Source organism: Tachyglossus aculeatus, chromosome 16 (genome assembly GCF_015852505.1).
Source record: "Tachyglossus aculeatus isolate mTacAcu1 chromosome 16, mTacAcu1.pri, whole genome shotgun sequence".
In the NCBI taxonomy this organism is placed as follows: Eukaryota; Metazoa; Chordata; class Mammalia; order Monotremata; family Tachyglossidae; genus Tachyglossus; species Tachyglossus aculeatus.
In genome coordinates this window covers 15,682,395-15,693,765 of record NC_052081.1, presented here as the reverse complement: position 1 = coordinate 15,693,765, position 11,371 = coordinate 15,682,395, and the positions used below count along the sequence as shown (strand labels likewise).

The 11,371-nt window shown below is 38.3% G+C and overlaps 1 non-coding gene across 1 annotated transcript; it reads right to left on the bottom strand.

Moving 5' to 3' along the window:
• Positions 1-4,663: 4,663 nt before the first annotated feature.
• Positions 4,664-4,801, bottom strand: LOC119938860. The gene has a single exon (XR_005454557.1). It is a non-coding gene; the product is annotated as a small nucleolar RNA SNORA7 (small nucleolar RNA).
• Between the last annotated feature and the right edge of the window lie 6,570 nt (positions 4,802-11,371).

Genomic DNA, 11,371 nt, shown 5'->3' with positions numbered 1-11,371 from the left:
CTAAGCACTGGGGTAGACACAGGCTGATCAGGTTGGACACGGTCCATGTTCCACGTGGGGCTAACAGTCTTAATCTCCATTTTACAAATGAGGTAACTGAGGCACAGAGAAGTGAAGTGAATTGCCCAAGTTTATACAGCAGGCAAGTGATGGAGCCAGGATTAGAACCCATGACCTTCTGACTCCCAGGCGTTCTCTGTCCACTAGACCCTGTCTTATCTCCCTTATTAGACTATAAATTAGATCCTTGAGGGCCGGGATCACATCTCATTCAATCAATCAATCATATTTATTGAGCATTTCTTGTACATAGAGTACTGTACTAAACACTTAGAATACAGTACAACAGAATTATCAGGTATGGTCCCGGCCCATAACAAATTTACAGTCTAGAGATGAAGACAAGCATTAGTATGGATATGAATCTCAAGAGCACAGACAGTGTTCTGCAAATTGTGTAAGCTCAGCAAATATTGTTGATGATGATGACATTGATCTTTCGATATTCCCTAGACCATCGCCAAACCAACCAACTTAGAGGCAGAATGATCAGAAAAACCATCAAGCAGTTTTCATAATGGTGACTGTAGTACAGGTACATTTACTTTCATCGCCCTGTTTCAATTTACAGAGGTTTACACCAAAAGTGCAATTGGGCCTTGTGAATTTGGTGATATAATTTGCAGCTCAAGTTTTCAGGTATAGTTTGGGCAATTCCACTTTTTGCTCATTTCACAGTAAGCAGCATCAAATTTGAGAGTCAAACATTTTCATGGTGCCAAACAAGCATTTTTCTGTTACCTAGCAGTGGGAGTGAATGGAGTTTGTAGCTGAATCTCCTGAATAGAATCTGGCCAATTTTCAGTTGGTACAATGCTCAAGGTCATTCTTGATGTGTTTTGGCCTGACTTTGTAAAAACACTGGGCATTTCTGAGTTTCCACGCAGTCATTTCAAATATATTTGGTTTCCTTTTCCCTCGACACTTTTGTCTTTATTCTTTACCACGGAGAAAGTGAACTCGCTTGTGACGTATAGGTTGAATCTTTATGCCAGTCTTTAAGTGGAGTTCTACCCCTTGCTTTGAGATATTCCAGTCATATGTTATCCTTGCCTGGGTGTTTTTCACATTTCTCATTATGAACAGAGTATTCAACTTCTTCCCAAATTACTTCTGGGACTGATTCCAGCTTTGATTCTGGCTGAAGGCGAGTTGAGTGACTTTAAATGTGTAGAGGTTGTTGTAGAAGTTTATACAGCCTGTCTTTCTTAATGACATTTGTGGTTCTTCCTCCATTTGCATCTTTCAGTGTCACTGGGATGTTCTGTTTTAGCCATATATCATTTTAACTGTTTCCGAACACTACTTAATCTCTGATGCGGGACATGTGAGGAAAATGTCTGACAGAACCATGCCCAAGATATCCTGCCCCTCTAAACACACACGTGTGTACACTCACATACACACACCCTTCAGATTCAGAGATAATGTAATTTATATTTATAAACAGATGTATCAAGTACATGTCTATTATACTTGTGTAATATCTGTACTGGGTTTTAGATTAGATGCAACTTGCTAAAATACGTAGAGTGAAAACTATTATTCACCCTTCTGAAGATCAGGCATTCAAAGGGAATAAAAGAAAGTGAACAATTAAAAAGAATGCAAGAAAGTAAATTCAAACTGATTTCAAAACGTGAAAGATTTACACCAGACAACTCCAAACTACATCACCAACAACATACCTCTTCTGGCCTATTTTTCCATTTATTAATTGAGAGATTTTAAAACAAAACTGAATTCACAAATGGCAGTAAAGGTCACACCCAGCTGATTCCAACTTATGGCTTTGAGAAAATACGTGCTGCATAATATACCGAGCTCATCCAATTCTTTCCTAAAATAAATTCATCATGTTCACAATATTTCGGGAATAGAAAGCTCAGTGGCTTTAAAAATAAGAAAATATGGATTATTAATTTTAAGTAAACATAAAATTCAACATATTTTAAAGAGTCCTTCTACAATACAAAGACATTACATTTTTCTTTGAGCTACCCACAGTTGTGTTGAAGCCAAGTAAAATAACAGGTGTTGAATTAGTCACTCTAGGGATAGCATATTGTTCACTGAAGATTTCTGAAACATTGACGATTAAAAATAAGATTGTAAAATAAGTTTTACAGAGTTCAAACAAAGTGCATTTCTTAAACCTAAACATATAAGCCATTAAGAGGCTTTAGGGGGTAGTTAAACTAGGGAAGAAATCAAGAGTTTTACCCTGACAATAACTTAACATATGTTGTATTCAGTCGTGGTAATGCTACACTACTATCTCTGTAAGTGATTCATCTGTGTAGGTCATCAGTCCTAAAGACAGAGGCTCATCCTTCATTCTTGGAGGTCGAATCAGTTTTCATTAGCATCTCTCTGTTCTTCATTCATTCAATTCATTCCATCGTATTTATTGAGCTCCTACTGAGTGCACAGCACTGTACTAAGTGCTTGAGCACTGTATTAAGCCCTTGCTTAGTTCTTAAAATGTATGTTCTTAGACAAATGCATATATTTGCATTTGTGGTACATATATATAATATCTGTACTATATACATATATGTATGTATGTCATGTGTGTATATATGCACAATCCTAGAAATGCTTGCAATCTGAACACTTATCATATTTTAAGCACTAATGTGGGAAGGACAAAACAGATAGCCCTTCCATAGATCATATATGAAACAAAAAGTTTGATTTTTCTACCTCTTTGTCTACACTTTTAATAATAATTATGATTATGGTATTTGTTAAGTGCTTACTATGTGCGAAGCATTGTTCGAAACACTGGGGTAGATACAAAACAATAAGGGCAGACGTGGTCCCTGTCCTTCTAGAGGAGAGAGGGAACAGGCATTGAATCCCTGTTATACAGATGAGGAAACAGAGGCCCAGATAAGTGAAGCAACTCACCTGAGGTCACACAGCAAACAAGTGATAGATCTGGGATTAGAACCCAGAACCTTGGATTCCGAGGCCCATTCTTTTTTCCACAGGGCCACACTGTTTACATCATTAGAAATGGTCCCTTCCATGGGTGGTCGTGTGTTTGACTTCTGGAGCTCTTCCAATGTCCTCTATTCCAATGCTTAAAATTGAGTGGCACCACACGATCACAAACCAGGAAATCTTGGAATTTGGTTAGATCACCAAGAATGGAGTGATGCTCATCACTGGGCATGATTGGAAGATTAATGAATAGAACGTAACTACACAAATTGCTGTTGGAACATATGTGGAAATGATATAGCGATAAGCTAAAATGATGCATTGAAACAAAACCTCAAATGAGGTGGCATGGAGATTTGGAGATAGCAATCAATCAGTTGATTAATCATATTTATTCAGTACCCAATGTGTGCACAGCATTATTCTAAGCACTAGGGAGACAGGTTAAAGAATGATTCCCCATCCTCAAAGAGCCTACAATATAGTGGAGATGACAGCCCTAATTACATTGTTGGTAGGAGATAAAAGGGAGCAAAACGATGGAAAGGTGACAAAATAAGTTATTAAATTGTAAAGTGAATCCATCAGGCTGGGTTCCAAAGCTCCATTATTACTAATGCTGTACTGTGAATATGGTTTACCCAAGCTATTGGTGAAATCAGTGAAGAAGCTTCTAGCCATTGTTTTTCAGATACTAAGTTACTCCTGTAAATATAACATTAAAGATTATGTTCCTTCTGCCTCTTGAAAATATATTAAAGAAAATGATTGATGGATGTAAAATGAAAGGGTAAAGTGGAATTTTTGGAAATGAACATTTTGCTTTGTCAGTATGGAACAAATAACTGTAGCAAAACAAATTCAAATCTATAGGCATTTAGACGTGCAGAGTGAAATCTATAAAGAATCGTTTAAAAACGCATAACAATGTAATTGTAGTATTTTTCTTCACCAAATGTACTTGATCTTAACCAAGATTCTTGAAAGAAATCCTGACGAGAGTAATGAATAGGAATAAAAAGATGAATTTTTATAGCTGCTAAATGATAAAGTTAATGATAATTCCTAAAGCTATTGTAAAGTTTCCATCTAATTAATATTTTAATTCTATTTTCATTCTAACCCTTATGTCATCTCATACTTAAAAATTCCTGGAAAGTCTATTAAAAAAAAAAAAACTTGAGGGGACAAATGATGATATTCCTTAACATATTATCCAGTACTTTAATTTCAAACAGTGGTATTTAGTGAGTCCGTACTGGTACTACATCTCACATAAGAAATAGATAATACAATTGGAGAGTAGTAACAGTATTAGTAATATCATTTATTAAGTACTCAAATGTGCAGTACACTCTACTGTTTGGGTTGTAGAAAATAAGCAAGTAATGCATTTCCTGCCTCCAAAGAACTTACTCTTTAACATGGTGTGTATATATATTGTTTGTTGACCTATGCTGTCGAGTCGTGTCCGACCCATTGCAACGCCAAGGACAAACGTCACCCAGAACGCCCCAACTCCATCTGCAATCGTTCTGGGAGTGGATCCAAATGGCTTTCTTGGTAAAAATACAGAAGCGGTTTACCACTGATTCCTTCAACGCAGTAAACATGAGTCTCCACCATCGATTCCCTTCCACGCCGGTGAGTTTTGACTTGTATCAGATTGCCTTCTACTCACTAGCCATTGCTCAAGCTAGGAATGGAATGGATAGGCCTCTGCTGGAATCTCCCTCCCATAATTGAAACTGGTAGAGTACTGGAAACTCTCCAGGTGCAACCCTGACAGGTGGTGCATATATATACTTGTATATATATATTGTATATATATTATATATATATATATATATATATGTATATATACAAGTGCTGAAGGTGAGTATAATTAGGTTCATACATATAAGGGACAGTTGAAGAGTTTATAGGACCTAGAATCCTAGAAATTAATCAGGAAAGGCATCCAGAAGAAGGTGGGATTTGAGAGGGATTTGGTTATGGGGAGGACTGTGGCCTGACAGATTTGATGAAAAGGACATTCACACTGGTATAACCATATGAGTGAAGAGCCTGGCACAGAAGTGATGAGAGCCAGGTAGACTTAAAAGGTTACCTGGGCTGTATAAAGAGATCAGGGAAATCAATCATTCAGTTATATTTATTGAGCGATTACTATGTGCAGAGCACTGTACTATGCACTTGGAAGAGTACAATACAACAGAATTAGCAGGCACTTTCCCTGCCCATAACGAGCTTACAGTCTAGAGGGGAAGACAGACATTAATATGCATAAATAATTTATAATATACAATTTTGAAGGTATGTACATAAATGCTGTAGGATGAAGAGAGCAGATATATAAGGTGGGTTGAATTGGCTCGAACCCCAGTTGTGAAGAGTTTTTCCCTGATGTGGAGGGACCGGGAATGTGTTTGTTAAATTGTACTCTCCCAAGCGCATAGAACAGTGCTTTGCACACAGTAAGCCTCATTAAATACTGTCACAGAAAGTCAGGGGAAGGTTTTGAGGAGCAGAGATGCGTGTTCCAAGCGGCATTTTTAGGAAGGTAATCCTGGCATCAGCATGTGATATAGATGACACGCAAATCTGTGAAGCATTCTATATTTTTCCCTTTGTTCTTCCCATCCCAGCCCCATGGCACTAATGTGTATATCTGTCATTTATTTATTTATATTAATGTCTATCTCCCTGCCTCTAGACTGCAAGCTCACTGTGGGCAGGGGATGTATCTGTTTATTGTTGTAGTGTATTCTCCTAAGCACTTAGTACAGTGCTCTGCACATAGTAGTTGTTCAATAAATATGATTGAATTGAATTGAATTGGGCTGGAGAGACTAGAGGTCAGGTGACCAATGAGGAGGCTAAAATTACAGCCAAATTGGTATATTAACAGACCTTGGACCAGAATAGTGGCCTTTGGGTAGAGAGGAAGAGATAGATTCAGAGATGTTGTGTAGGATGAAACACCCTGTGAAAAATGAAAGGAAACAAGAAGTCTAAGGTAACAATGAATCGGTGGGCTAATGGGACAGGGAGGATAGTGCTATTATTAACAATAGTGCTGTTACTGAGAAGGAGCATGGCCTGGTGGAAATAATAATAATTTTAATAATAATTTTGGTATTAAGTGCTTACTATGTACAAAGCACTGTTCTAAGCACTGGGCAGGTTATAAGGTGATCAGGTTGCCCCACGGCGACAGTCTTAATCCCCATGTTACAGATGAGGTAACTGAGGCCCAGAAAAGTTAAGTAACTTGCCCAAAGTCACACAGCTGACAATTGGCGGAGCTGGGATTTGAACCCATGACCTCTGACTCCAAACCCCGGGCTCTTTCCACTGAGCCATGCTAGGCCTCAGAGTCAGAGGTCCCGGGACCTAATCCTGGGTCTGCCAGTTGCTTGCTGTATGACCTTAGGTAAGTCACTTAACTTCTCTGTGCTTCAGACTCCTCAATTGTAAAATGGGGATTAAATACCTGTTCTCTCTCCTACTTAGACTGTGACCCCGGCCCGGGCCAGGGACTTTGTCTGACCTAATTAACTTGTACCTACCCCAGGTCTTAGAAGAGTGTTTGATACATAGAAATCACTTAACAAATAGAATAAAATGAAGAAACAAAGAAACTCAGGTAAGAAAGTTGGGAGAAGGAGTAAATCAAGGAGGAAATTCAAGTAGCTTAGTTATAGACATATTAAGTCTGATGGACCTGCAGGGCAATCAAGTGGAGATAAGTGGATTATAAATTCGATGAGAGACCAGAGCCAGAGAGGTAGATTTGAAAGTAATCAATCAAACAATCATATTCACTGAGCACTTACTGAATGAAAAACACTGTACCAAGCTACTGGAATGGTACAGTATAACAGCGTTGGTAGACATGTTCCCTTCCCACAGCAAGCTTAGAGTCATTTAGGGGGAGATAGTCATTAATGTAAATAAATAAATTATGTATATATACATAAGTGCTGTGGGACTGAGGTGGGGCAGGTGAGTAAAGAGAGCAAAGGTAATGCAGAAGGAATTTGGAGAAGAGGAAATAAGAGCTTAGTCAAGGAAGACCTCTTGGAGGAGATGTGCCTTTTAATAAGGATCGGTTTTTAATAGGGAAATCTCCAACCTAGGGCCAGTGGCTGAAGCTATGTGAGTGGCTGAGTTCCCAGAATAGAGGGACCCAGAATAGAGCATTATGGAAAAGGTAAGGGATTAGAGGCAGAAGAAGAGCCAGGGAACAAAACTTAAAAGACACAGTCAGAGAGACAGGAGGAAAACTTGGTTGATACCATCTTGGGCTGAAAGTGTTTCAAGGAGTAAGGAGTGAAGATACACGAGAGCTGAATTGTTCCCCAGTGGAATTTTAAATGAAATATAATTCCGCTCTAATGTTTACCCAAAGATGCTTTGTGCTATTAGCCCAGAACTACGATCTCAAACAAATCGATAAATGGAAAGGTAGCAAAGTGTTTATGAAGGTAAAGTGTCATGGTAAGAAAAAAATCTGGTGCCTCCATGAATCAATCAATGAATCAGTAGTGTTTAGTCAGCTTGTCCTCTAGAATGTAAGGTCCTTTTAAGTGGGAATGTTTCTGTTATATTGTTATACTGTACTCTCCTGAGCACTTAGTACAGTGCTGTGCACCCAGTAAGCACTCAATAAATATGATTAGTTGATTGACTGAGCCCCTACTTTGCCCAGAGAACTCTACTAAGCCCTTGAGGAAGAACAATAGAAATAAAAGACATGAATACTTCTTCAGAAACTTACAATACATTACTTGAAGCTAAATTATGTAACATACTGAGAAATATTGCTCTTTTTAAATGGCTACATTTCCTCCTACTTTCCTAGATTATATTTTAGGAAATCGATTAATTGTTTATACGCCTTCCAATTAAATGTTCTCTAATTTCAAACCGAAAGCAAAACACAGGAAGAGGAAGAGAACAACAGCCAGTAAACAGTAAACACATAGAGTAGTTTCAAAGCATAAAACTGACTCCAGGCTCCAAAGTTGAACCATTTGGGTAAGTGAGACAAAGCACTTAGGCTCCTAGGAGAGCTATCTCAATTTGGTTTCTTTCATCTAGGCGAAGTTCTGCTATTCACTGCAAAGCCAGAAAAAAAAGTCATTTGCACTGCTTTTCAACTTTCCTTTCAATTACAACCATTATGTTTCAGAGAGAAATGTTTTTTTTCCCTCTTCGAGTTTTTAAATAACCTTTCAAACACATAAGAAAAAGTGGTGACAAAATTATGAATAATGTTCAGCCAAATTATACCTGTCACCCAAAACAGCTTTCCTTCAAGAAGTCATTTCCCTAGAGACAATGTTGTACATTCTGAGCCCAAGTTTGCAGCTTTCAAGGACACAGTCTAGTGGGATATGACAAATAAGTTCATACCCCAGTGAATGTTCAAAATAAATCCTTGACATCTTCTCATATCCACATTTTAAAAATTAAATTATAATGAAATGAAAAACGTTTCATTCAAATAATCAAGTCTTTTTAACTTTACATTTCAATAGTACAATACAATCATTTACATTTATACTAATTATACATTTTAGCATTTTATGTTTCTTTCAGTTTCAATATTTTGTCAAGCACTTTTCAAACCCTGAAAATTGCTCTACCTATTTAGCCAGTTAACTTTCTTAATAAAACCTTCTCAATTTAACAATTGCTTACACTTCCTACATAGAAAATATTGAACTAAGGTATTTAAGCTTATTTCCTCATTTCAAGTCTTTATATCTAAATCTTAATGAATTCGAGTATCATCCAATATGAAAAGAGGTTGAACAATTTCCCCTTATGCATAAGTAATGTCTGTATAAATAAAGACTGAATCCAACTAATAAAGAAGAACAGTTAAGCAATCCTATTACTGCTGATCTGTGACTATAAACACTGCTTAAACAACCCTACTAAAATTAATGAATTGGACTTAAGCGGAATAAAATGAATCGCAAATGTTAGTTGCAAGTCACAAAATAAATAACTCACTAAAATAAGCCACAAGTTCTTCCTTCAACACCCAGGAAGTGATTGAAAATTATGGGATGCCTGCTAATGGACATTTCCAGTAGAGTGGCTGTATTCTAAAGAGAGAGATTGGGAAAATGTGGACCATGCAAAGCCATTGCTTTTCAGCCAGAAACATTGCTGAACCTATGAGATGAAAATGTAATGGCTTCTCAAAATGCTCTCACAACACCTTTGGAGAAATAAATTTGATGAGGAATACAGTCCAATTATTGCAATTTCATGGGATTGTGTTTTGTTAGTATGAGAGTGTTTGTTCCATATGAGGAGCTTTAAAAATATGCACTGTCAAAAAATCCATTAAAACACAACAAAACTATTTTGAAGTACCATTGACAACTCATATTGCCATAATAGATGATGGAAGGAGTCCAAAATGGATGTTCAGAAAACACACCTGCAAACTGGAGGTAACAATTCATTGGCTGACATCCAAAATAGTCATTTCAATTAAGTGAAAATGTTTCACTGTGACATTAAGTACTCTTCTGAGTCACTAAAATGCATGTCACATAATCTGTTTTTGTCACAATTAGGTAGGTATGTCTCTTCCTCACAATGAAGCAGGAATGTTTTTCCATCACAATTAAGTGTGTGTATTGTTCAGAGTTCTGTATTGGAATTTTAAATGGCATATGAAAAACAGATTTGGGGGCAGTTGACATTAGGATCTGACCTAGAGTTTTTCTGCACCAAAATTAGCACTTCAAAGAGGCATTTTCCACTGGATAGTAAACAAAATAGAAAGGACCTAATTCTGTGACTAGCAACCATAGAATTCAACTGGCTTTTTTTGCTTTCTTCAACAATTGCTACCTCTTTTTGCCTTATTCTCCTATCTCCCTGGCTTCTCTCAGTCTCTTTCACCTGCTCCTCCTCTGCCTCCCACCCCATAATTATGGGTGAACCTCAAGGTTCATTTCTGGGTCCCCTTCTATTCTCCACCTATACCCACTGTCTTGGAGAACACCATCGCTCTTGTGGCTTCAACTACCACCTCTACACAAATGACTCCCCAATCTACATCTCCTAGCCCTAATCTCTGCAGTCTTGCATTTCCTCCTGCCTTCAAGACATCTCTACTTAGAAGTCCCACTGACACCTCAAAATTGACATGTCCAAAGCAGAGCTCCTTATCTTTCCACTCTAGCCCTGTCCTCCTCCTGACTTTCATGTTGTTATAGGCAGCGCCACCATCCCTCCTGTCTCACAAGCCCATAATTTTGGCATTATCCTCATCTCAGCTCCCTCATTCATCCAAAATATTCAATCTATCACTAAATCCTGTCGGTTCAACCTTTACATCACTAAAATCCGCCCTTTCTTCTCTGTCCAAACTTCTATCATGTTAATCCAAATACTTATCCTATCCCACCTTAATTACTGCAGCAGCCTCCTTGCTGACCTCCCTGTCTCTCCCTGTTCCAGTCTACACTTCACTCTGCTACCCAGATTATTTTTCTGCAAAAATATTCAGTCCTTGTTTCTCCACTCCTCAACAACTCTCAGTGGTTGTCCATCAACCTCCACGTCAATCAGACAACTTACTATTAACTTTAAACCACTCAATCACCTTGGCCCCTTCCTACCTTTCCCGCCTGATTTCCTACAAATATTCAGCCTGCATACTTCTCCCCTCAAATGCTAAGCTTCTCACTGTACCTCAGCCTCATCTATCTCACCACCCACCTCGCACCCACATCCCGCCTCTGGCCTGGAATACCCTCCTTCTTTACATCTGACAGTTGCTCCCTCTCCCCACCTTCAAAGCCTTATTGAAGGCATATCTCCTCAAAGAGGTCTTCCCAGACAAGATCCTCATTTCCTCCACTCCAACTCCCTTCTGCTTCACCTTTGCACTTGGATTTGTACCCTTCATCCTTCGCTTCCTCAGCCACAAAGAACTCATGTGCCTATCCATAATTCACGTATTTATGTTGCTGTCTATATCCTCCTCTAGACTGTAAATTTGTTGTAGGCAGGGAAAATGACTATCAACCTTGCTATATTGTACTCTCCGAAGTGATTAGTGCAGTGCTCTGCACAGAGTAAGTGCTCAATAAATAGAATTGATTGATTGCGAGAACCCCAGTGCATGGGTGATGTGAATGTGCTGAAGTGGCTGTAGGGGTGGGGAAATCAGGGAAGAAGTCTTGAAGGCTTCTTCTTGAAGTTGCATATTTAGAAGGACATAATAGATGGGGAGAGTAGTGGTCTTACAGGTGTTCATTCATTCATTCAACCTTATTTATTGAGCTTTTACTGTGCGCAGAGCACTGTACTAAGCCCTTGGGAG